The sequence below is a fragment of the Heptranchias perlo genome, unplaced genomic scaffold (assembly GCF_035084215.1).
Source record: "Heptranchias perlo isolate sHepPer1 unplaced genomic scaffold, sHepPer1.hap1 HAP1_SCAFFOLD_60, whole genome shotgun sequence".
NCBI lineage: Eukaryota > Metazoa > Chordata > Chondrichthyes > Hexanchiformes > Hexanchidae > Heptranchias > Heptranchias perlo.
This window is the reverse complement of record NW_027139623.1, coordinates 1,097,532-1,124,126: the sequence shown is the minus strand read 5'-3', so window position 1 is coordinate 1,124,126 and position 26,595 is coordinate 1,097,532. Positions and strand designations below refer to the sequence as shown.

The following is a 26,595-nucleotide window of genomic DNA, read 5'->3' as shown; positions in this document are numbered from 1 at the left end:
ATCTGTTAAAAAAAATGACCATGAACTGGGACTGGAGCCGAACACATCCTCAGTTACTGTGAGGCCCGTCCCGGACATCTCATTCTCTCTGTTTTATATCAGACGTTCTCCCACCTTCATGTTCAGCACTAGAGAGAGACAAACACACACTGTCAGTCTTACACTTCCAATCAGTGTGTCTATATTACGCTTGCCAACAGTATCCAACATACGTATACAGCACCAGAGAGAGAGAGAACGACAGACATTTCCAGTATTTGTTCCAGACTGATCTGTAAAGTTGCGTTTTATCCAGAAAGATCCCGTTGGAGAGACAAAAGATCTGGTCTCATCTCTCACTGTCATTGTACCAGAGACAGACACGCTATTAATCCCACACTCAGGGACAGTGCAGAGAGTGACAAAAACAATGGGCGACATTTAACCCCCTTTTGCCTGTTCTACCATCTGCAGTTATGCAGCTCAGGGCCGTTTGGTATAACTCTCATTGACCGAGAGTTTCACTCCGGTTAAGTTAATCTGTGACTTTTGCTGTCAGATATGAATCCTATACGGTCCCAACAAACACACCGACTCACTCTTACCTCGTCTGTTTCTCCAGGATTGGTCTGAGACATCCTCGCATCAGTTTTATCAGTAAAGGGGCCAAGAATGAACAGAATCCATAGGTTCATTTCAGAGCCGCCCACTTTATCTCTGAAAGACTCTTTACCATCAAAAGATACCGAGAGAAACAGCAGGGATGGAAACATCTAGTTTAATAGTTAGAGATTGTAAAGTCAGTCTGGATTCCAGCGTTAGGCACTGGTGGAATCCCATCTGTTTTCCATTCTGGTGCCTGTTCCAGCACTGCCTGTGGACCCCATTCCCTCTGACCTTTCCCCCAGACCCACTTCCTTTGCTCAGACTCTGAAAAATTCCAATTGGGGAAAGTTTCCATCGATTTTTGTATTGGGAATTAAACCAGATATCTGCGCATGCGTAACTCAGCCCCGCCCCCAGCGCTGGTTGTTGGAGAGCAGAAGAGCGCATGCGCGCTGCCCTCCCCCAGCTCGGCCTGTGGGCGCCATTCCCTCAGTGAGCGGAAGAAGATGGTTTAAAACAGCCGGGAATGGAGAGATCACGGCCCCCGGGGGAAGGGAGCAAAGAGCAGCCTCGTTACAGCAGCTCATCGCTTCGGGACCGTGTCCGCAGATGGGCTCAGAGATCGGCATTGAGTCCGGGGGCTGTTTGTAAGAGGCGGAGTGGATCAGGAACTGGTCCCGGAACATGGAGTGAGCGGGGGAAGGGAGAGGTCATTCTCGGGCTGTGTGTGTCCAGGGTGTGTCCAGGGTAAGGGAGAGAGAATGGGAAGAACCTGCTATTTAAAATCATTGCTGCTTTCTCTCCCCAAACCAGCAGTGAATGTTCCTGCTTTAGTTCCAGTCTCACCCTGTTTATTGTTATTGGACAGTGAGGAGTGGAAACAGAGCATGACAGTAAGGATGTGGGGAGTTATACAAAGAGCATCTATTGCAGGCATCAGGTGAGAAGTGTGAAGGACACATTTTAAAAAGCGGCTCTTTGTTTTCAGTTGAACGGTTAGTCCCATGGGAGAGGGGATTAGAAACCTGACCTGTACAAACGTCCCAGCCCCATCGGGTAGTCCCATTCACTGATCAGTGCAGGGGTTGGATTGTGTCTGGATGTCACTAAATTGTTGTAAAACAGCCCAACACACCTGGTGTGCAGAAGCTGAGTGCTGCAGTACTGCAGTGGAGTCAGACACTGACACTGTTTGTATCACTGGTTTTCATTTGCGGATATTCAAAATAATTATTAACAGATATTGAACTGATAACTTCTGTATTTTCTACCTGTCCTGTTCTTGAGTTACAAGAGATACGTTTCTTTCTACAGGCAAACCCTTGAAGGAGCTGGAATGAATGTGATGTTTCCTCCACCCGAGGCAAAGGGACAGTGCAGCCAGCTCCTTCTCACACACAGTAAGTACATTATCACACACACAGAGCACAGAGACACAGACAGGTCATCAGTTCCACAGTCTCAGACAGCAGAAGTAGTCAGTCCCACACTGATCCCAAGTTCCAGAGACACCTTTTCAATCCAACAGTCAAACAGAGCAGGTGTGTGATAATGTACTTACTGTGTGTGAGAAGGAGCTGGCTGCACTGTTCCATTTCTCACAAACTCAGTCCCACTGACAGGTAGATTAAAAAATCCCAGTCCAAAATCACGCTTTCAGGTTGTCAATTTCACCAAAGGGCAACATTAGCCATGAATTAAATACCAGATACCCCGAGATTCCAATTGAATACTCGCCCAGAACTCTCTCACACACGTGAGTTTAATACATGCAGTATCCATTCGAACAGTGTACTATTTGAACACAAATTGCAAGTCCAAAACTCATGTACAGTAACAGATTGAGAAATGCTGTGACAGTGTAACCTGACAGTGTAACCTGAGAAACAAAATAAATACCAGTTTATAATATTTTCATAGTGTGAGATTTAAAGGTACGGTTTCAACATCCTGGGGGTCACCATTGACCAGAAACTTAACTGGACCAGCCATATAAATACTGTGGCTCCGAGAGCAGGTCAGAGGCTGGGTATTCTGCGGCGAGTGACTCACCTCCTGACTCCCCAAAGCCTTTCCACCATCTACAAGGCACAAGTCAGGAGTGTGATGGAATACTCTCCACTTGCCTGGATGAGTGCAGCTCCAACAACACTCAAGAAGCTCGACACCATCCAAGATAAAGCAGCCCGCTTGATTGGCACCCCATCCACCACCCTAAACATTCACTCCCTTCACCACCGGCGCACTGTGGCTGCAGTGTGCACCATCCACAGGATGCACTGCAGCAACTCGCCAAGGCTTCTTCGACAGCACCTCCCAAACCCGCGACCTCTACCACCTAGAAGGACAAGGGCAGCAGGCACATGGGAACAACACCACCTGCACGTTCCCCTCCAAGTCACACACCATCCCGACTTGGAAATATATTGCCGTTCCTTCTTTGTCGCTGGGTCAAAATCCTGGAACTCCCTTCCTAACAGCACTGTGGGAGAACCGTCACCACACGGACTGCAGCGGTTCAAGAATGCGGCTCACCACCACCTTCTCGAGGGCAATTAGGGATGGGCAATAAATGCCGGCCTTGCCAGCGACGCCCACATCCCGTGAACGAATAAAAAAAAAGCACAGACTGAGATACACATTACACACGAGTCCAAAAATCTTATAAAATAAAATTTAAAGATGCAGTGTCAATTCCTTTAGTGCAGACTGATCTACATATTATATACCATTTCAAAAATATCACCATATCATTTTGATCGATACATTATCATTCACAATATTACTCACAGAAATACAGATTTGATACGAGTCCAAAAAGCACGCAAATTATCTGAATAAAGCCTCCAGCATCAAATCCTAAAGTGTATCCATATTTACCAATTAAATAATGAGAAAAACTATTTAAACATTAAGATATTAAAGCTACAATATTGAACACCATAATGTAATCTGAGAGAATAAATATAGACAGACACAGAATGAATCACACACTCAGACACAGTAGAGAGACTAACATGCAGAAGGAATCCCAAACTCACATACAGTACTAGAGGTTGCCAGACACAGAGTGAATCCCACACTCAAGTATGGTACCAGAGATGACAGAAACAGAATGAATCGCACACAGGCCTACATTACCAAGGACTGACTGATACCGAGTTCATCCCACACTCTCATAAAGCACGAGAGACTGAAAGGTAAAGTATGAATCGCATATTCACTAACAGTACCAGAGACTGACAGATACCGAATGAATCCCACACTCACACACAGTACCAGAGACTGACAGATACAGAATGAATCCCACACTCACACACAGCACCAGAGACTGACACATACAGAATGAATCCCATACGAACATACATTATGAGAAACTGCATATATGGAAATAATTCAAAACCCACACACAGTACCAGAGAATGTATATACAGAATGAATCCCACAGTCAAATAGAGTACCAGAGAGTGACAGATACAGCATGAATCCCACACTCACATGCAGTACCAGATGCTGAGAGATGCAAAGTGAATCTCACAGTCACCTATATTAGTGCAGGCTGAGTTACAAATTACTTACCAATGCAAAAATCTCACAGTCACAGACTGAAAGATACCGTATCAATTCCATCAATGCAGGCTTAGTTACACATTACATACCAGTCCAAAAATCTCATAGTGTCAGATTGAAAGATACAGTATCAATTCCATTAGTGCAGACTGAGCTACACATTTGAAACCATTACAAAAAAACTGACACAGATTCAGACTGAAATATACAGTATTCTATTCATGCAGACTGAGCTCCACATTTTATACAAGTTCAAAAATGTCACCATATCAGTTTCGAGGATACACTAATTCACAATTGTGTTCCCATCGATACAGATTTAATAGAAGTCCAAAAAGTGCCCACATTATCTGAATATATCTGACAGCATTACATTTTAAAATATATCATTATCTACCAATTGAAGACTGGGAAAAAATATTCATGCATTAAGGTATTAAAGATACACTTTTGAATGCCATACTGTAAATGGAGATACAAATTAGATACAGATAAAGAATGAATCTCACACTCCGATAGAGTGCCAGAGACTGATATATGGAATAAATCCCAAACTCATACAATGTACCAGAGACTGACAGATTCAAAATGAATCCCACATTCACACACTGTAGCACAGACTGACAGATACAGAATTGATATCACTCACATACAGCATCAGAAATTGATAGATACAGAATGAATGTCTCACCCACACACAATACCAGAGACTGACAGATACAGAATGATTCCCACACTCACATAGAGTACCAGGAACAGAATGAATTTCACTCACATACAGTAGCAGAAACTGACAGATACAGAATGAATGTCACAGTCACATTACTGCAGACTGAGTTACACTTTACAGACCAGTCCAAAGATCTCCTGGTGCCAGATTGAAAGATACAGTATAAATTCCATTAGAGCAGACTGAGCTACATATTAGATATATTGGTAAATACTCAGTATTATATGAAATAAACAGCATCAATACTATTGGTTCAGACTGAGCTACACATTATATACCAGTCCAAAAACCTCATAAATGATCAGACAGGAAGATACAGTGTCTATTCTATGAGCACTGCCTGAGCTGTACAATACATACAAGCCTGAAAATCCCATACAATGTTAGACTGAAAAATACAGTATCAATTTCATCAGTGCAGACTGAGCCACACATTATATAGCAGTCCTAGAATCTCATATCCTATCAGACTCAAAGATACAACATCAATTGCATTAGCACAGACTGAGCTCCATGTTACTTACCAGTCCTAAAATCTCAGAGTATCAGATTGAAAGATTCAGTATCACTTCCATTATTGAAGACTGAGCTACGCATTGCATTTCAGTCAAAAAATCTCATACAGTATCAGACTGATAGATACAGTATCAATTCCTTTAGTTCAGGATGAGCTACATATTACATACCAGTCCAAAAATCTCATACAGTGTTAGACTCAGATACAGAATTAATCCCATTATTGCAGACTGATCTACACATTACATACCAGTCCAATAATTTCACCATGAACAGATTGAAAGGTCCATTATCATTCACAATAGAGTTCAGAGATTAAGATGTAATACTACTCCAAAACTCACACACATTGTTTGATTAAAGAAAATCAAAAAGTAATCCATATTTACAAATTAAATAATCAACGGAGAACTATATATAATTTAAAGTATTAAAGATACAGTTTCAAATACGATACTATAAACTGAAATAAGAATACAGAATGAATTCAGACTTGCACATTATCTCAGAGACTGAATTACAGAATGAATCCCACAATGAGATAAAGTAGCAGAGAATGTCAGATACAGAATGAATCTCACATTCACATACAGCACCAGAGACTGACAGATACAGAATAAATCCCACATTCACAAATAGCACCAGAGACTGGCAGATACAGAATGAATCCATCACTTATATATAGTACCCCTGAGACTGACAGATGCAGAATATACACCAAGCTCACAGTCAGTACCAGAGACTGACAGATATAGAATGAATCCTACACATACAGTACCAGGAACAGAATGAATCTCACTCACGCACAGTATCAGGGACTGACAGATACAGAATGAATCTCACACTCACAAACAGTACCAGAGACTGACAGATGCAGAATGAATCTCACAATCACATTACTGCAGACTGAGTTGCGCATTACATACCAGTCCATACATTTCATAGTGTCAGATTGAAAGATACAGTGTCAATTCCATTGGTGCAGACTGAGCTACATATTCGATATATTGGTAATACTCATGTTGTACTGAAATAAACAGTAGCAATACCATTGGTACAGACTGAGCTACACATTACATCCCAGTCCACAAATCATATAAATGATCAGACTGGAAAGTATAGTTTAAATTCTATTCGCACCACCTGAGCTAAAATTATATAACAGCCCAACAATCTCATACAATATTGGGCTGAAAGATACAGTATCGATTCCGTTCATGCAGACAGGGCCACAGATTATATAGCTGTCCAACAATGTCATACCATATCAGATTCAAAGATACAATATGAATTCCATTAGCATAGACTGAGCTATATGTCACTCACCAGTCCAAAAATCTCTCGCAGTGTTAGACTCCGACACAGAATTAATCCCATTATTGCAGACTGAACTACACATTACATACCAGTCCAGCAATTTCAATGTGAACAGATTGAAAGGTACATTATCATTCACAATAGAGTTCAGAGATTAAGATGTAATACTACTCCAAAACTCACACACATTGTTTAATTAAAGAAAATCGAAAAGTGTATCCATATTAACAAATTCAATACTCAACAAAGAACTGTATATAATTTGGAGTGTTAAAGATACAGTTTCAAATACGATACTCTGAACTGAAATAAGAATATGGAATGAATTTAGACTTGCACATTGTCTCAGAGACTGAATTACATAATGAATCCCACACCGAGATAAAGCAGCAGAGAATGGCAGATACAGAATGAATCCCACACTCACAGACAGTACCAGAGACTGACAGGTACATAGTTAATTCCACACTCACACACAGCACCAGAGAATGACAGTGATGGAATTAATCTCACACTGACATAAAGCACCAGAGACTGTCAGATACAGAATATACTCCACTCTCATATGCAGTACCAGAGATAGACAGATACAGAATAAACCCCACTCTCATATACAGTACCAGAGATAGACAGATACAGAATAAACCCCACTCTCATATACAGTACCAGAGACAGACAGACATACAGAATAAACCCCACTCTCATATACAGTACCAGAGATTGACAGATTCAGAATAAACCCCACTCTTATATATAGTACCAGATATAGACAGATACAGAATAAACCCCACTCTCATATACAGTACCAGAGATAGACAGATACAGAATATACTCCACTCTCATATGCAGTACCAGAGACAGACAGATACAGAATAAACCCCACTCTCATATACAGTACCAGAGATAGACAGATACAGAATAAACCCCACTCTCATATACAGTACCAGAGATAGATACAGAATAATCCCACTCTCAAAAACAGTACCATAGAGAGACAGACAGCCAGATACAGAATAAACCCCACTCTCATATACATTACCAGAGACTGACCTCTACTGGACGTAAGCTAGAACTGTAAAAGAGTGGAACAAATTCACATTATCTGTCGTGGTTCCAGAAACAGGACAATGTGCAATGTGAGGAAAGTTTCTGTCTGTAACTTTTACTCTCCTATTTTTGCACATTTTAACGGTGAAACATGAAGACAATTGATTCATAATCAAGTTTTTGTTTCATTCATTTGATAGTTGTGAATTTACCCCATTATATTTCACTGTACATTGCGCAGTATTTCTCTCTGATTTCTCAGGACACGATTTACATTGCTCCTCACCTGTTCTTGAGTTACAAGACATACTTTCTCTTTCTGCAGGCAAATACTTGAAGGACCCAGAATCAGTGTGATCTTTCCTGCACCCGAGGCACAAGGAACAGTGCAGCCAGCTCCTTCTCACACACAGTATGTACATTATCACTCACAGAGCACAGAGACACAGACAGGTCATCAGTTCCACAGTCTCACACCGCAGAAATAGTCAATCCCATACTGATCCCAATCGAACAGTCAAACAGAGCAGGAGAGACAGACGGAATTTCCATTTCACAATGACTCATTACCGCTGACCGGCAGATAAATAATTCCCAGTCCAAAATCACACCCAGTATCAGATTGAAAGGCATTGTGTCAATCTCACATTAGTTCAGCCTTAGCGACAAATTAACTACCAGATAGAACTGACACATGGTACTGATTGATAGGTACAGAATGAATCACAATAGTGTACCCCGAGAATCAAATTAAATACCAGCCCACAACTCACACACATTATGAGTTTAAAGATGCAGTCTTCATGCCAATAGTGTACCCTGAGATACAAATTAGATACCAGTTCAGATGTTACCCATATTTGACTCACATATATGTACAAAAACCTCATAGTGTCAGAATGAAATGTACAGTTTAAATTCCGTTACTGCAGATTGAGGTATACATTAGATACCAGTCCAAAATTCTCATACAGTATAAGACTGAAAGATATAGTATCGATTTGATTAGTATAGACTGACCTACACATTACATACCAGTCCATAAATCTCACACAGTATGAAACTGAAACATACAGTATCAATTCCATTAGTGCAGACTGAGCTACACATTAAATACCAGTCCAGAAATCACATTCAGGGTCATGCTGAAAGATACAGTATCAATTTCATTGGTGCGGATTGAGCTGCACATTACACATCAGTCTAAGTATATTCCGCAGCATCAGACTGAAAGATACAGTATCAATTCCATTAGTGCAGACTGAGCCACACATTATATACAGTCCAAAATTCGCATATAGGATTAGACTGAAAGATACAGTAACAATTCCTTTACTGCAGACTGAGCTACGCATTACCTACCAGTCCAAAAATCACTTTCATGGCCATGCTGAAAGATACAGTATCATTTCCATTAGTGCAGACTGAGCTACACATTATATACCATCCAAAAATCACGTTCAGTCTCAGCCTGAAAGATACAGTATCAATTCCATTAATGCTGTCTGAGCTACACATTACATACCAGTTCAAAAACCGCATACGGTGTCGGACTGAAAGATACAGTATCATTCTTATTATAGCTGATTGAGCCACAGTATCAATTTGACTTGTACAGACTGAGCTACACATTACATACCAGTTCAAAAACCTCATACTGTAACAGACTGAAAGATACAGTATCAAATCCATTACAGCTGACTGAGCTACACCGTACACACTAGTCTAAATATATTATACAGAATCAGACTGAAAGATACAGTATCAATTCCATTATAGCTGACTGAGCTACACGGTACACACTAGTCTAAATATATTGCACAGAATCAGACTGAAAGATACAGTATCAATTCCATTATAGCTGACTGAGCTACACCGTACACACTAGTCTAAATATATTACACAGAATCAGACTGAAAGATACAGTATCAATTCCATTATAGCTGACTGAGCTACACGGTACACACTAGTCTAAATATATTACACAGAATCAGACTAAAAGATACAGTATCAATTCCATTATAGCCGACTGAGCTACACCGTACACACTAGTCTAAATATATTACACAGAATCAGACTGAAAGATACAATATCAATTCCATTAGCGCAGACTGAGCTGCACCTTACACACTTGTCTAAATATATTACATAGAATCAGACTGAAGGATACAGTATCAATTCCATTAGTGCAGACTGAGCTACACCAGTCCATAAATCACATTCAGTGTCATGCTGAAAGATACAATATCAATTCCATCAGGGCAGACTGAGCTGCACAATAAATACCAGTCCAATAATTTCACAGTAACAGATTGAAACGTACATTATCATTCACAATAATCTTCACAGAGATTAAGATGTAATCCTACACCAAAACTCACACACATTGTTTGATTAAAACAAAATCCCAAAGTGTATCCATAATTACAAATTAATGCTCGACAAAAGACTGTGCATACATTAATGAATTAAAGACACTGTTTCAAGCAATCGACTCTAACCTGACATAAGAATATAGAACGAATCCAGACTTGCATTTTGTCTCAGAGACTGAGTTACAGAATAAATTCCACACTCACATACAGCACCAGAGACTGACAGATTCAGAATGAATCCCACACTCACATACAATACCAGGGACTGACAGATACAGAATGAATCCCACACTCACACGCAGCACCAGAGACTGACAGATTCAGAATGAATCTCTCACTCACACGCAGCACCAGAGACTGATAGATGCAGAATGAATCCCACACTCACACACAGTCTGACATCTACTGGCCGTAAGGGAGAACTGTAACAGAGTGGAACAAATTCACATTATCTGTCGTTGTGACAGAAACAGGAAAATGTGCAATGTGAGGAAATAGTTTCTCTCTGTATCTTCTACTCTCGTATTTTTTCAGTGAAAAATTAAGCCAATTGATTCATAATAAAGTTTTTGTTTTGCTCATTCCAAAGTTGTGAATTAAATTTCACTCTACATTGCGCAATATTTCTGTCTGATTTCTCAGGACACGATTTATATTAATTCAAATAAACCGAACTGAAACACGAATAAAAACTGAGCGCAAATCTGGAAGTTTCAATGGCGAACGTCAAAGGTGAAAAGGATAAATTATGCAAAATATTATACCGAAAATGCTTGAAAGACTCAGCAGGTCCGGCAGCATCTGTGGAGAAGGGAAGCTCGGGTTAACGGTTCAGGACTATGACCCTTCTATAGATCAGAAAGGTTAATCCGACATAATTTAAATAAGGAACGGGAATCAGCAGAGGGAAAAACTTCAAAAAATCAATTAATTTCACTGAATCCGAGCAATTGTGTCCCGTATCCACCGTACAGATCAGGGGAAATAATAATACAAAAGAACAGAGTTAAATTCAACATTATGGGGGAAATAAATGAATTTTAAAAATATTGTTAATACAAATTAGACCTGTTTCGGTTTTGGAAAAACTATCCCTCTGAACAGCATCAGATCGGTTCCAGTCTTGGTGTTAGTGATTTAATCGTGCTGGGATTCAAAACTGTTAGAATTAACTGTTTCGAAGGCAGCTCTGCTCACCACTGTAGCACCTTAGTTCACAAGGAGGGAAAAATAGAGTGTTTCTCTGGAGTTTGGAATTTGGTTTTCTAGCACTTTAAACACAGACAATAAATAGTTTCCAAACATCAGCCACTGAACAGACACAAATAGCTGGTGGAATTTCTCATTGATCGATATTAAATAAGAAGATGACAAAAGAGAATAGGAAGAGGTTAGGAAGAAGTCAAAAAAACAATTCGGGAAGCAAAGAGGAACTACGAAATAAAATTATCAAGGAATATAAAAAGAAAAAGTAAATTATTCCACTGAAACATAAATAACAAAAGGAAAATCAGAATATCTTGAGTGCCACTAAGGGATGCACAAGATCAACTCACAGGTAACATCAGAGAAATGGCAGAAATATTGAATTATTACTTTGCCTCAGTATTTACCCGGGTGATTAACAGGGTGAATGTGGTATGAGAGGAAGAGATCAATAAAGATATAAAGATATTGAGTTAGAAAGGGTCGTTAAACTCCTCGTTCAGATGGATTGCATCCGTGCATAGTAAATGAAGCAAAGGAAGAGATTGCAGAGGCACTGTTACATATATAGAAAAAATCATCACAAAAGGAATAGTGCCAAAGGACTGGATGACAGTTAATGTGATTCTTATATTTTAAAACAGGAGATAGAACAATTCCAGGGAACTATAGACCAGTTAACTAAAGGTCGGTGGTAGGAATGATCATGGAATCTTTTACTCAATGACGCAATAGAAAAACATCTACAAACCGAAAATATAATAAAGAATAGTCAGCACGGATTTCAGAAAGGGATGGTTTAACAGTTTGACAGAAGGTTTGACAGTTTAAATTACAGTTCAACATAACTTATCTGCTTTTCAATTCTATTCCTCTCGAAATAAACTTCTATGTTTGCTTTCTGTGGCCTTATCAACCTGTGTTGCTACTTTTAATGATTTGTCAATCTGTACCCCTAAATCCCTTTGCTCTTCTACCCCATTCAGACTCTTATTTTCCAAGCAGGATGTGGCCTCCTTATTCCCCCGAGCAAAATGCACCACCGCACACCTTTCTATATGGAAATTCAATGGACATTTACACCGCCTTTCAGCAAGCTTCTGAAAGTCTTGTTGTATTTTGTTGAATTCTTCCTCAGTATAGAAAATACCCCCTAAATTAATTACAAGCATTTAATACAGCATTACAACTCATGTTTTTTCTAACAAAATATTTCCTATTCCCAGTTTTTCTAAATCCCACTCGTGCAATATAATGTGAAGAATGAGTTTATCTTCTGTCCCTCTCTCATCTGCAAACTTCAATGACCCGGGGTTTGGGGACATCTACTGGCCGGAAGCAGAACTGCAACAGTTCGGAACAAATTGCTGAAACCGGACAATGTGCAGTGTGAGCGTGTTTGTGATTGGTGGCAAATACTAAATCTGATTGGATATCTGAAGAAACCAATAAGAGAGTGAAAAAAAATGTGACGTTGCATCACTCCCAATGACCCAATCACAATCATTGCCTTCCCCCATCCCTCATTACCATAGGGCTGTGGGGTTGCCCATTTAATCCGAGCTCGGAGCGGATTTGGGTCATTTCTGGGTTTGAAATTGAGTTTGAAAATGCCTGAGGACAAGAAAGCAGCTCCCAAGAAGGGCGCCAAGAAAACCTTGAGTAAAGCACCAGCCAAGGGCGGCAAGAAGCGGAGAAAGTCGAGGAAGGAGAGTTACTCCATCTACGTCTACAAAGTGATGAAGCAGGTTCACCCCGACACCGGCATCTCCTCCAAGGCCATGAGCATCATGAACTCCTTTGTGAACGATATTTTCGAGCGCATCGCGGGTGAGGCTTCCCGCCTGGCCCATTATAATAAACGGCACACCATCAGCTCCCGGGAGATCCAGACCGCCGTGCGCCTGCTGCTGCCCGGGGAACTGGCCAAGCACGCCGTGTCGGAAGGGACAAAGGCGGTGACCAAGTACACCAGCTCCAAGTAAAACTCCACAATGTACTGAAAAAAAATTAAACAAAGGCTCTTTTAAGAGCCACCCACAGTCTCTCTGAAGACGCTGTACCGCCACCTCTGCATGGAATCATTTTACTGTCGATAGTTTGATACTAACTGTCTCTCTATAACTCTTGTGTTTTTGTAGTTTCTCTTGAAATCTGGAAGATTCTCATAATCACAGCCCGGTTTAATCTGTGTGTCGCTTTTTTATTTAGTCCCAATAACCAAAAACGTGTCCCTGATCCTCTCATTCCCGTTCATTTTCCACCCCTTCCCCCGCATCTGCCCCTTCAGAGCCGTTTTAAGGGGGTGGATTAGACTTCAGTCATTTCATTCTCCTTTTCACGTTTGTTTGTTCATTATTCGGGAATATCACTTTCAGAACCGCAATCCTTTGTAAAACAGCAGCAACCCTGAAAGGGACTTCACACCGAGTACAGAATAGTCTAAAGGCTCTGTCACTGTTCGACTTCTTACACCAGGAGTCTCGGCTCCGGTTTCGATCGTGCTGCAGCTCCTGTGAACAGGGATCAATCCACAATCTGTGGTTTGTTACTTTTACAAAGATTGAGCTGGAATCTGTCCCGTTACAAAATGGGACTTTATTGGAGCCCCATTGAAAGCGAACGGTGAATGAAGTCCGATTTTAACCGGATTGTAAAAGATTCTGGAAGTTGTGATGGGAAATGTGGAACAACAGAGTAAAAGGAGAGAGATTTTTAAATCTTTGTCTTTACGCGACATTATTTACTAAATCCGCTTCTTGTGTTACAAATATATTGGCGGGCTTTTCAAATTTGAAAAAAACGGTTCAGTTCGGTATTTTCCGCCTTTTCTCATTGCCGGCTATTGATTGGTGAATTAAACAGCACTCTGAATGGTCTGTTCGTTGAACCAATGAGATTGAGAACAGATGGACCAATCACAATTGCCCCCACTGCACTCCTCCAGAAGGTATAAGAAGGGCGAGTGCGGGAGGATTTCTTCATTCTTTGTGAAAGTGTTTGTGAGATTGTGGAAATGTCTGGAAGAGGAAAAACCGGCGGTAAAGCTCGGGCCAAGGCCAAGTCTCGCTCATCGCGGGCCGGACTGCAGTTCCCTGTGGGCCGTGTTCACAGGCACCTGCGAAAGGGGAACTACGCTGAACGTGTGGGTGCCGGAGCCCCGGTCTATCTGGCTGCTGTGCTCGAGTATCTGACGGCTGAAATCCTCGAGCTGGCCGGCAACGCGGCCCGGGACAACAAGAAGACCCGCATCATCCCCAGACACCTGCAGCTGGCCATCCGCAACGACGAGGAGCTCAACAAGCTGCTGGGACGGGTGACCATCGCTCAGGGCGGGGTGCTGCCTAATATCCAGGCCGTGCTGCTGCCGAAGAAAACCAGCACTGTGAGCTCCAAGAGCAAATAAAGCAGCCAAGATTTAATCTGATAACCCAAAGGCTCTTTTCAGAGCCACCCACTGTATCTATGAAAGGGCTGGTTACTGTCTGAAGAGACTGACCTATTGATTACAGTTATCCCACGTTAATACAGCGGTTAAACTAATGGGAGCCAATGTAATTCACCGAGCACATGGGTGATCGGTGTACGGGTCTTGTTGGGAGTTGGGATAGGGGAACGGTGTTTTGGAGGAGTTCAAGTTTACACAGGGCAGAAGATCGGAGGCTGACCAGGGGAGCATTGGAAGAGCCAAGTCTGGAGGTAACAAGGGCGTGGGTGAGGGTTTCAGCACCAGATCAGCTGAGGCAGGGGAGGAGACGCGCGATGTTTCGGAGGTGGAAGTTGGCGGTCTTGGTGGTGGAGCGGAAATGGGGTCTGATGCTTATCTCAGGGTAAATTGGACGCTGAGGTTGCGAAGTTTAAGATTCCGCTTCACACAGTGGCCAGGGACAAGTCTCTGTCCATCTCAGTCCTTGAATCCAGTCCCCACACAGGAACTGTCTCTGTCCATCCCAGTACCTGAATCTATCCAGTCCCCACACAGGATCATTTTCCATCCATCCAGGTGCCTGAATCTATCCAGTCCCATACTGACCCAAGCACGGAAAGGTATCGGGTGCCTTCCACACCGATTTATGTTTATTGAACTATTGGGCGCCTACTGTCAGCTACAAATCTGAAAACTAAAACTCCCTCTTCCAACGGTCCCGTAGCGGCACTGATTGATTCTGTTATGATAGTGGTTGTATTGGAACTGTAGTGTGCCTCAATTATTGAATTTAAATTGTATTTTCCGCCTTTTTTTCGAGCAATCCTTGAATATTAAGGCGGAGTCTGTAAGGATTGTGTCTGAATTTATATTTCGCATTTGATGCTGGTGAAAAGTTTATAAAGGACGGTAACTGATTCCTGGAGGCGGAGCTTGAAATTTCACGTCCGCTTGTCCGTCATTCTGAGCCAGTCTCCTCCCCTCCCGCACTTCATGCTCTGTCAGTCATTCAAACACTCCTCCCCGGCCTCTCCGATAATGTGCCTTTCTCAACCAGGTCGGGGCGGGCTTTATAAATAGAGAAGAAAGGCGAGAGTTTTTCATTCAGCGGCGATCTGAGTGAAGAATCATCATGTCTGGCAGAGGTAAAGGAGGCAAAGGACTGGGCAAAGGAGGAGCCAAGCGGCACCGGAAAGTGCTTCGTGATAACATCCAGGGGATCACCAAACCAGCCATCCGCCGCCTGGCTCGCCGTGGCGGTGTCAAGCGGATCTCGGGTCTGATCTACGAGGAAACCCGCGGGGTGCTGAAGGTTTTCCTGGAGAATGTGATCAGGGACGCGGTCACCTACACTGAACACGCCAAGCGCAAGACGGTCACTGCCATGGATGTGGTGTACGCTCTGAAACGGCAGGGCCGCACTCTCTATGGATTCGGCGGCTGAACAACTCGACCCTTTCTGACCAAACACAAAACAAAGGCTCTTCTAAGAGCCACCCACCGCCTCACAGAGAGAGCACTGACCTGGGAACGGGAGAGGAAAGATCTCGGGATGGGGAATCAGTTTCCGATATTTAATTATTATGGGGAGATTCCCCAACACTCGGTACAGGGAGATCAGAAACAACGGCCGGGGTTCTCGGCCATCCCGAGAGAAGCAGCGGAATTCCCGGTTTCACTGTATAAATGAACAGGCGGGGATCCAGAGTCTTTCCCCAGACATTACATTCTCCGCTCAGAGTAAAATCCCTCCTCACTCCCTCTCCCGCTGTGTCCTCTCTGCTCGCTCTTTATTTCCTGCCCTCATTCAATTATCAGTTCGATGTGAAGTTTCTGTTTGAGGAGCGGTTCACCGGGCCGGAACTTGCGGGATTTTTGAAATTGAAGCTGGACTTTGTCCCGTTCCGGAAAGCAATGACCGGGGCTTTATTCCCGCCCGTTTACAGACAGATCAGAGAATGAACCGGAATGTGAAACAGCCTGAGGTTTGAGCTGAGGAGAAGGAAATAATGGAGATTATAAAGAGAGAGATTCTTAAATTGCTGGAGGGAAATGAGATTTTCTTGAAACTGTTATTTGATGCTCTGAAATTGGCGGGCTTTTTGAAATTGAAGATTTATTTCAGCTCAGCCAATTGGGGCCCAAATCAAATTCCCGGGGCAGTCCCTCCCTGACAGGGTGTGGGACTTCAGCCAATCACAGGCCATGGGCGGAGCCCATAGACTCCATAAAAGGCGGCCCCAGAGGTGACTCCGCATTAACAGTCTCTGTGTCTCAGGTTGTGTTGAGATCTGTTCAGAAAATGGCCAGGACCAAGCAGACAGCGCGCAAATCGACCGGCGGGAAAGCTCCTCGCAAACAGTTGGCGACGAAAGCGGCGAGGAAGAGCGCTCCAGCCACGGGCGGAGTGAAGAAGCCTCATCGCTACAGACCAGGCACTGTGGCTCTGAGGGAGATCCGCCGCTACCAGAAATCCACCGAGCTGCTGATCCGCAAACTGCCCTTCCAGCGCCTGGTGCGAGAGATCGCTCAGGACTTCAAGACAGACCTGCGCTTCCAGAGCTCGGCCGTCATGGCCCTGCAGGAGGCCAGCGAGGCTTACCTGGTGGGGCTGTTTGAGGACACCAACCTGTGCGCCATCCACGCCAAGCGAGTCACCATCATGCCCAAAGACATCCAGCTGGCCCGCCGCATCCGCGGGGAGCGCGCCTAAACCCGACCCGGCTTCAGCACCAAGTGCAACAAAGGCTCTTTTCAGAGCCACCAAATCGGCGATGGAAAGAGCTGTGATCTCCTGGGTTGAAATGGCAGGGCCGTGAGAAATTTGCTTAAATGGGAAATGTATAAAGGGGGGCAGCTGATTTCAGACGGACATGGACAGAATAAATACCTCACTCGCATCCAAACACAAATTTCACTCACATTCTTAATTCAGCAATCGCTGATACAATAAACAGCACATTAGTCAGCATCTGTTGTACAAATCTGGGTAAAATAACACACTGAGCCAGTGTTATCCGACGACGGAACACTAATAATTAGCGACTGTGGTATTTTTGTATCCCACCCGCCCAGTTGACAATTCTAACGGTTCCGGTATTTTGTCTCATTCACCAGACAAACTGCAAATTTCAATCTATTGGAGGTTTGCGACATCTGCGGTCCGGAATCGAGTACTGCAACAGACCGATATGGATCATTTGTATTTTAGAAATTATTGTTCGTTTCCAGAATCGGAATCAAGTCCTTATGAAATTAATTCCTGACCCTACAGATAGTAACCAGCCCTTTCATAGATACAGTGGGTGGCTCTGAAAAGAGCCTTTGGGTTATCAGATTAAATCTTGGCCGCTTTACTTGCTCTTGGAGCTCACACTGCTGGTTTTCTTCGGCAGCAGCACGGCCTGGATATTAGGCAGCACCCCGCCCTGTGCGATGGTCACCCGTCCCAGCAGCTTGTTGAGCTCCTCGTCGTTGCGGATGGCCAGCTGCAGGTGTCTGGGGATGATGCGGGTCTTCTTGTTGTCCCGGGCCGCGTTGCCGGCCAGCTCGAGGATTTCAGCCGTCAGATACTCGAGCACAGCAGCCAGATAGACCGGGGCTCCGGCACCCACACGTTCAGCGTAGTTCCCCTTTCGCAGGAGCCTGTGAACACGGCCCACAGGGAACTGCAGTCCGGCCCGGGATGAGCGAGACTTGGCCTTGGCCCGAGCCTTACCGCCGGTTTTTCCTCTTCCAGACATTTCCACAATCTCACAAACACTATCATGAAGAATGACGGCTGTATTTCCCCTTCTTATGGACTGAAAGATCATCTGATTGGTTGTTCTTTAAAACACCTCATTTGCCTATTTCATTAACCAATCAGATAGCTGGGAATCAGAAGAGGGCGGGATTTACCGGCCTCAACGGTCAGACCAGGAATTTGATGAATTTCAAAAAGCCCGCCAATTTCAGTGTAGTAAAGGACCGGATTTCGATCAATGTCGCCCTGAGCACAAGATTTTAAACCCGTTCTTTTTATCTTGTCTTATTCAGCGCTACCCGTCACCAATCGCTGGAGCTATTTTAAAATCTGCTTTAAATTTTGGCTCATTCTACCATCGCTTTCAAACTGTACCGAACGGGACTAAATCCCCATTCACAGCATTCCGTGAAGGGACACGTTTCAATTTAGTCTTGAGAAAAGCGACACGTTATCGATCGGTCCCTTCTCACAGAGCCGGGAGTGTTTCTGTGAAAAGACGGACCCGGACAGAGCTCTCATTCTGCCCCTATTCCGCTGTGTTACTCCAAGGGGTGGGGTTGCTGTTAATGTGAGGATTTTCACTTCAGTTAGTAAACATTTCGGAGACTGGATTCTTAATAGTTAAAGGAAACACGAAGGGGGTGAGAGAGAACAGAATAGGAACGCTTCAAGAGCGAAGCATAGGGGAACGAGCGGATCACATACACCTGGTCAGGGATTTCAACGGTGCAGTTACATTATCAGTACATTAGAAGATTGGATTAATATTATTGTATTAAAATAATCCTAAGTAAATATATAGGAAATGCAGCTCCTTCAGAGAGGTTGTGGGTGGCTCTTAAAAGAGCCGTTGTTTTTTTCAGTACATTGTGGAGTTTTACTTGGAGCTGGTGTACTTGGTCACCGCCTTTGTCCCTTCCGACACAGCGTGCTTGGCCAGTTCTCCGGGCAGCAGCAGGCGCACGGCGGTCTGGATCTCCCGGGAGCTGATGGTCGCCCGTTTATTATAATGGGCCAGGCGGGAAGCCTCACCCGCGATGCGCTCGAAAATATCGTTCACAAAGGAGTTCATGATGCTCATGGCCTTGGAGGAGATGCCGGTGTCGGGGTGAACCTGCTTCATCACTTTGTAGACGTAGATGGAGTAACTCTCCTTCCTCGACTTTCTCCGCTTCTTGCCGCCCTTGGCTGGTGCTTTACTCAAGGTTTTCTTGGCGCCCTTCTTGGGAGCTGCTTTCTTGTCCTCAGGCATTTTCAAACTCAATTTCAGACCCAGAAATGACCCAAATCCGCTCCGAGCTCGGATTAAATAGGCAGCCCCACAGCCCTATGCTAATGAGTGATGGGGGAAGGCAATGATTGGGTCATTCGGAATGAGGTCACAATAATTATTAACTGTAACTCTCTGATTGGTTTCTTCAGCTATCCAATCAGATTTAGTATTTGCCACCAATCACAAACACGCTCACACTGCACATTGTCCGGTTTCAGCAACTTGTTCCGAACTGTTGCAGTTCTGCTTCCGGCCAGTAGATGTCCCCAAACCCCGGGTCATTGAAGTTTGCAGATGAGAGAGGGACAGAAGATAAACTCATTCTTCACATTATATTGCACGGGTGGGATTTAGAGAAACTGGGAATGGAGACGAGCTGCAAGTACATTTTGTTGGAGCAAACATTAGTTGTAATGCTGTGTTAGATTCTTGCAATTAATTTAGGGGGTATTGCCGAATTGAGTAAGACTGCGACCAAATTCAAGAAGCCTTTAATAAGCTTGCTGAAAGGCGGTGGAAATGGCCATTAAATTTCCATATAGAAAGGTGTGAGGTGGTGCATTTTGCTCGGGGGAAGAAGGAGGCCAAATACTTCTTGGAAAATAAGAGTCTAAATGGGGTAGAAGAGTAGCAACACAGGTTGATAAGGCCATAAAAAGCAAACACAGAGGTTTATTTCTAGAGGAATAGAATTGAAAAGCAGATAAGTTATGTTGAACTGTAATTTAAACTGTCAAACCTTCTGTCAAACTATTAAACCTTCCCTTTCTGAAATCCGTGCTGACTATTCTTTATTATATTTTCGGTTTCTGGATGTTTTTCTATTGCATCATTGAGTAAAAGATTGCATGAGCATTCCTACCACCGACCTTTAGTTAACTGGTCTATAGTTCCCTGGACTTGTTCTATCTCCTGTTTTAAAATATAAGAATCACATTAACTGTCATCCAGTCCTCTGGCACTATTTCTTTTTATGATGATTTTTTCTATATATGTAACAGTGCCTCTGCTATCTCTTCCCTTGCTTCATTTAATATGTGCGGGTGCAATCCATCTGGACCAGGAGTTTACCCATCCTTTCTAACTTAAATGTCTTGATTTATTTATTGACCTCTTCCTCTAATATCATGTTCACCCTGTTAATCTCCCGGGTAAATACTGAGGCAACATAATAATTCAATATTTCTGCCATTTCGCTGACGTTACCTGTAAGTTTATCTTGTGAATCGCTTAGTGGCACTCAAGCTATTCTGATTTTCTTTCTTTTATTTTTGTGTCTGTGGAATAATTTACTATTTCTTTTTATATTCCTTGATAATTTGATTTCATGGTTCCTGTTTGCTTCCCTAATTGTTTTTGTGACTTCTTCCTAACCTCTTCCTATTCGCTTTTGTCATCCTCTTATTTAATATCTATAAATGAGAAATTCCACCAGCTTGTTGTGTCTGTTCAGGGGCTGATGTTTGGGAACTATTTATTGTCTATAATTGAAGTGCCAGAAACCCAAAGGGAGCAATTCAGTCCCAAACTCCACAGAAACACTCGATTTCTCCCTCCTAGTGAAATAAGGTGCTATAATGGTGAGTATAGCTGCCTTCCAAACAGTTAATTGCAAAAGGTTTGAATCCCAGCACGCTGAATTCAGAAACGCCAAGACTGGAACCGAATTTGATGATGTTCAGAGGGATAGTGTTTCCAAAACACAAACGGGTCTAATTTATATAAAAAATACATTAAAATTCATTTATTTCCCCCATAACGTTGAATTTAACTCTGTCCCTTTGTATTATTATTTGCCCTGATCTGTACGGTGGATACGGGACACAATTGCCCGGATTCAGTGAAATTAATTGATTTTCTGAAGTTTTTCCCTCTGCTGATTCCCGTTCCTTATTTAAATTATGTCGGATTAACCTTTCTGATCTATAGAAGGGTCATAGTCCTGAACCGTTATCCTGAGCTTCCCTTCTCCACAGATGCTGCCGGACCTGCTGAGTCTTTCCAGCATTTTCGGTTTTAATTTTTTCTATATTTTATCCCTTTCACTTTTGACGGTCGCCATTGAAACTTCCAGATTTGCGCTCAGTTTTTATTTGTGTTTCAGTTCGGTTTATTTGAATTAATAGAAATCGTGTCCTGAGAAATCAGACAGAAATATTGCGCCATGTCGAGTGAAATATAATGGGGCAACTTTTGAATGAGCAAAACAAAAACTTTATTAAGAATCAATTGTCTCATTTTTCACTGACAAAATAAGAAAAATACGAGAGTAGAATTTACAGAGAGAAAATATTTCCTCACATTGCACTTTGTCCTGAATCTGTAACAATGACAGATAATGTGAATTTGTTCCAATCTGTTACAGTTCTCACTTATGGCCAGTAGATGTCAGACTGTATGTGAGTGTGGGATTAATTCTCTGTCTGTCAGTCTCTGGTACTGCATGTGAGAGTGATATTCATTCTGTATCCGTCAGTCTCCAGTACAGTCTGTGAGTGTGGGATTCATCTGTAACTCAAGTCTCTGGGCAAAGTGCAAGTCTGGATTCGTTCTGTATTCTTATTTCAGGTTACAGTATGGTGCTTTAAATTGTATCTTTAATTCATTAATGTATGCAAATCTTCCATCTAGCATTAATTTGTAAATATGGATAGACTTTTGGATTTTATTTTAATCAAAGAACGTGTGTGAGTTTTGTTGTAGGATTACATCTGAATCTCTGAAGATAATGTACACTTCAATCTTTTACTGTGAAATTATTGGACTTGTATTTATTGTGTAGCTCAGTTTGGGCGAATGGAATTGATACTGTATCTTTCAGTCTGACACTGTGTGAGATTTTTGGACTGGTATGTAATGTGTGGTTCAGTCTGTACTAATGGAATTGACACTCGAACTCTCAGTCAGACACGGTGAGAGATTTTTGGACTAGTTTGTAATGTGTAGCTGAGTCTACACTAATAGGATTCATACTGTATATTTTAGTGTGATAATGTATTAGAATTTTGGACGGTATATAATATGTAGCTCAGTCTGCACTAATGGCATTCATACTGTAACTTTCCATCTAATACTGTGTAATATATTTGGACTGGTTTGTAAGGTGTAGTTCAGTCTGCACTAATGGAATTGATACTGTATCTTTCAATTTGATGCTGAGTGTGACTTTTCGACTGGTATCTAATATATACCTCAATCTGCACTAATGGGATTGATACTGTATCTTCCAATCTGATACTGTGAGAGATTTTTGTACTGGTATGTAACATGTAGGTCAGTCTGTACTAATCAAATCGATACTATATCTTTCAGTATGAAACTGTACGTGATTTTTGGACTGGTATCTAATGTGATCCTCTGTCTGCAGTAAAGGAATTGATACTCTGCCTTTCAGTTTGAAACAATATGATTTTTGGACACGTAATTAATGTGTACTTCAGTCTGCACTAATGGAATGATACTGTATCTTTCAACCTGACACTGAGATTTTTGGACTGGTATGTGATGTGTACCTCAGTTTGCAGTAAAGGAATTGAAAATTTACATTTCATTCTGAGACTATGAGGTTTTTGGACATATATGTGAGTCAAATATGGGTAACATCTGAACTGGTATCTAATTTGTATCTCAGGATACACTATTGGCATGAATACTGAATCTTTAAACTCATAATGTGTGTGAGTTGTGGGCTGGTATTTAATTTGAATCTTGCAGTACACTATTGTGATTCATTCTGTACCTATCAATCGGTACCATGTGTGAGTTCTATCTGATGTTTAATTTGTAGCTAATGCTGAACTAATGTGAGATTGACACAGTGCCTTTCAATCTGATACTGGGTGTGATTTTGGACTGGGAATTATTTATCTGCCGGTCAGCGGTACTGAGTTGTTGTGATATGGAAATTCCGTCTGTCTCTCCTGCTCTGTTTGACTGTTGGATTGGGATCAGTGTGGGACTGACTATTTCTGCTGTCTGAGACTGTGGGACTGATGACCTGTCTGTGTCTCTGTGCTCTGTGAGTGATAATATACATACTGTGTGTGAGAAGGAGCTGGCTGCACTGTTCCTTGTGCCTCGGGTGGAGTAAACATCACACTGATTCTGGGTCCTTCAAGGATTTGACTGTTGGAAGAAAAAGAATCTCTTGTAATTCAAGAACAGGTGAAGTAGAAAATACAAAAGTGATCAATTGAATCTGTCTGTTAATAATCATTGTAATATCCACAAATGAAAACCAGTGATACAAATGGTGTCAGTGTCTGACTCCACTGCAGTACTGCAGCACTCAGCTTCTGCACACCAGGTGTGTTGGGCTGTTTTACAACAGTTTAGTGACATCCAGACACAACCCAACCACTGGACTGATCCATGAATGGGACTACCCGATGGGGCGGGGAACTTTGCACACATCAGATTTCTATTTCCCTCTCCCATGGGACTAACCGTTCAACCGAAACAAAAAAGCAACTGTTTAAAATGTGTCCTTCATACTTCTCACCTGATGCCTGCAATAGATGCTCTTTGTATAACTCCCCATATCCTTACTGTCCGGCTCTGTTTACTGTTCAATAACAAACACTAAAGGTTAATGGTCAGGTTTAAAAAAACAGATTTAATACCTGCCACCAATCACAAACACGCTCACACTGCACATTGTCAGGTTTCAGCAATTTGTTCCGAACTGTTGCAGTTCTGCTTCCGGCCAGTAGATGTCCCCAAACCCCGGGTCATTGAAGTTTACAGATGAGAGAGGGACAGAAGATAAACTCATTCTTCACATTATATTGCACGGGTGGGATTTATAAAAACTCGGAATGGAGACGAGCTGCAAGTACATTTTGTTAGACCAAACATTAGTTGTAATGCTGTGTTAAATTCTTGTAATTGATTTAGGGGATATTGTCAATACTGAGGAAGACTCAGACAAAATAAACTTGCAGAACGGCCGTGTCAATGGACATTGAATTTCAATATAGAAAGGTGTGAGGTGGGGCATTTCGCTTAGGGGAATATGGAGGCCACATACTGCTTGGGAAATAAGAGTCTAAATGGGGTAGAGGAGCAATGTAAATCGTGTCCTGAGAAATCAGAGAGAAATACTGTGCAATGTACAGTGAAATATAGTGGGGCAAATTCACAACTATCGAATGAGTGAAACAAAAACTTTATTATGAATCAATTGTCTTCATTTTTCACCGTCAAAAAGTGCAAAAATACGAGAGTAAAAGTTACAGACAGAAACTTTCCTCACATTGCACATTGTCCTGTTTCTGTAACCATGACAGATAATGTGAATTTGTTCCCTCATTACAGTTGTCGCTTAAGTCCAGTAGAGGTCAGTCTCTGGTACTGTATATGAGAGTGGGGTTTATTCTGAATCTGTCAGTCTCTGGTACTGCATGTGAGGCTGGGATTTATTCTGAATCTGTCAGTCTCTGGTACGGAGTGTGAGCATGGGGTATATTCTGCATCTGTCAGTCTCCAGGTACTGTATACAAGTGATGCATTCATTCTGTGTCTGTCAGTCTCTGGTACTGTCTGTGAGAGTTGGATACAATCTATATCTGCCTTTCTCTGCTACTTTATCTCAATGTGGGATTCATTCTGTAATTCAATCTCTGTGACAATGTGCATTCTGTATTCTTATTTCAGTTTACAATATTGTATTGAAACTTTATCTTTAACACTTTAAAGTATATACAGTTCTTCATCGAGCATTCAATTTGTTAATATGGATACACTTTTTGATTTTCTTTAATCAAATGACGTGTGTGAGTTTTGGAGTAGTGTTACGTCTTAATCTCTGAACCCTATTGTGAACGATAATATACCTTTCAATCTGTTCACGTTGAAATTACTGGACTGGTATTTAATGTGTCGTTCAGTCTGCAATAATGGAATTAATTCTGTATCTGAGTCTAACACTGTATGAGATTTATGGACTGGTATGTAATATATAGCTCATCCTGCAGTAAAGGAATTTATACTGTATCTATCAGTCTGATACTGTATGAGATTTTTGGACTGGAATGCAATGTATAGCTCAGTCTGCACGAATGGAATTGATACTGAATCTTTTAATGTGATACTGTATGAGATTTTTGGACTGGTGAGTCTGTGCTAATGGAATTGATATTGTATCTTTGAGTCTGATACGGGATGAGATTCTTGGACTACGATATATTATGTGGCTCAGTCTGCACTAATTGAATCGATTCTGTATCTTTCAGTCTAAAATTGTATGAGATTGTTGGACTGATATATAATGTTGAGCTCAGGCGGTGCAAATAGAATTTAAATTATACCTTCCAGTCCGATCATATGTGATTTTTGGACTCGTATGTAATGTATAGCTCAGTCTGTACCAATGGTATTGATAATGTTTATTTCAGTATAACACAAGTATTTACCAATATAACTAATATGTAGCTCAGTCTGCACTAATGGAATTTATACTGTATCTTTCAATCTGCCAATATGAGATCTTTGGACTGGTCTGTAAAGTGTAACTCAGTCTGCAGTAATGTGACTGTGACATTCATTCTATAACTGTCAGTCTCCAGTACAGTCTGTGAGTGTGGGATTCATTCTGTATCTATTAGTCTCTGGTACTGTGTGTGAGTGTGGGATTCATTCTGTATCTGTCAGTCTCTGGTACAATATGTGAGTGTGGGATTCATTCTGTATCTGTCAGTCTCTGGTACTGTATGTGAGTGTGGGATTCATTCTGTATCTGCCATTCTCTGCTACATTATCTGAGTGTGGGATTCATTCTGTAATTCAGTCTCTGTGACAATG

General features: G+C 42.0%; 1 protein-coding gene and 1 long non-coding RNA gene across 2 annotated transcripts in view; both read left to right on the top strand.

Annotated features, from left to right (window-relative positions):
- Nucleotides 1–26,595, top strand: part of LOC137316675 (zinc finger protein 271-like) — a 114,167-nt gene that overhangs the window by 25,519 nt on the left and 62,053 nt on the right. The window lies entirely within an intron of this gene.
- On the top strand, nt 1,027–10,728 carry LOC137316769 (uncharacterized). The gene is made up of 3 exons (XR_010961591.1): nt 1,027–1,332; nt 1,900–1,985; nt 8,091–10,728. It is a non-coding gene; the product is annotated as an uncharacterized lncRNA (long non-coding RNA).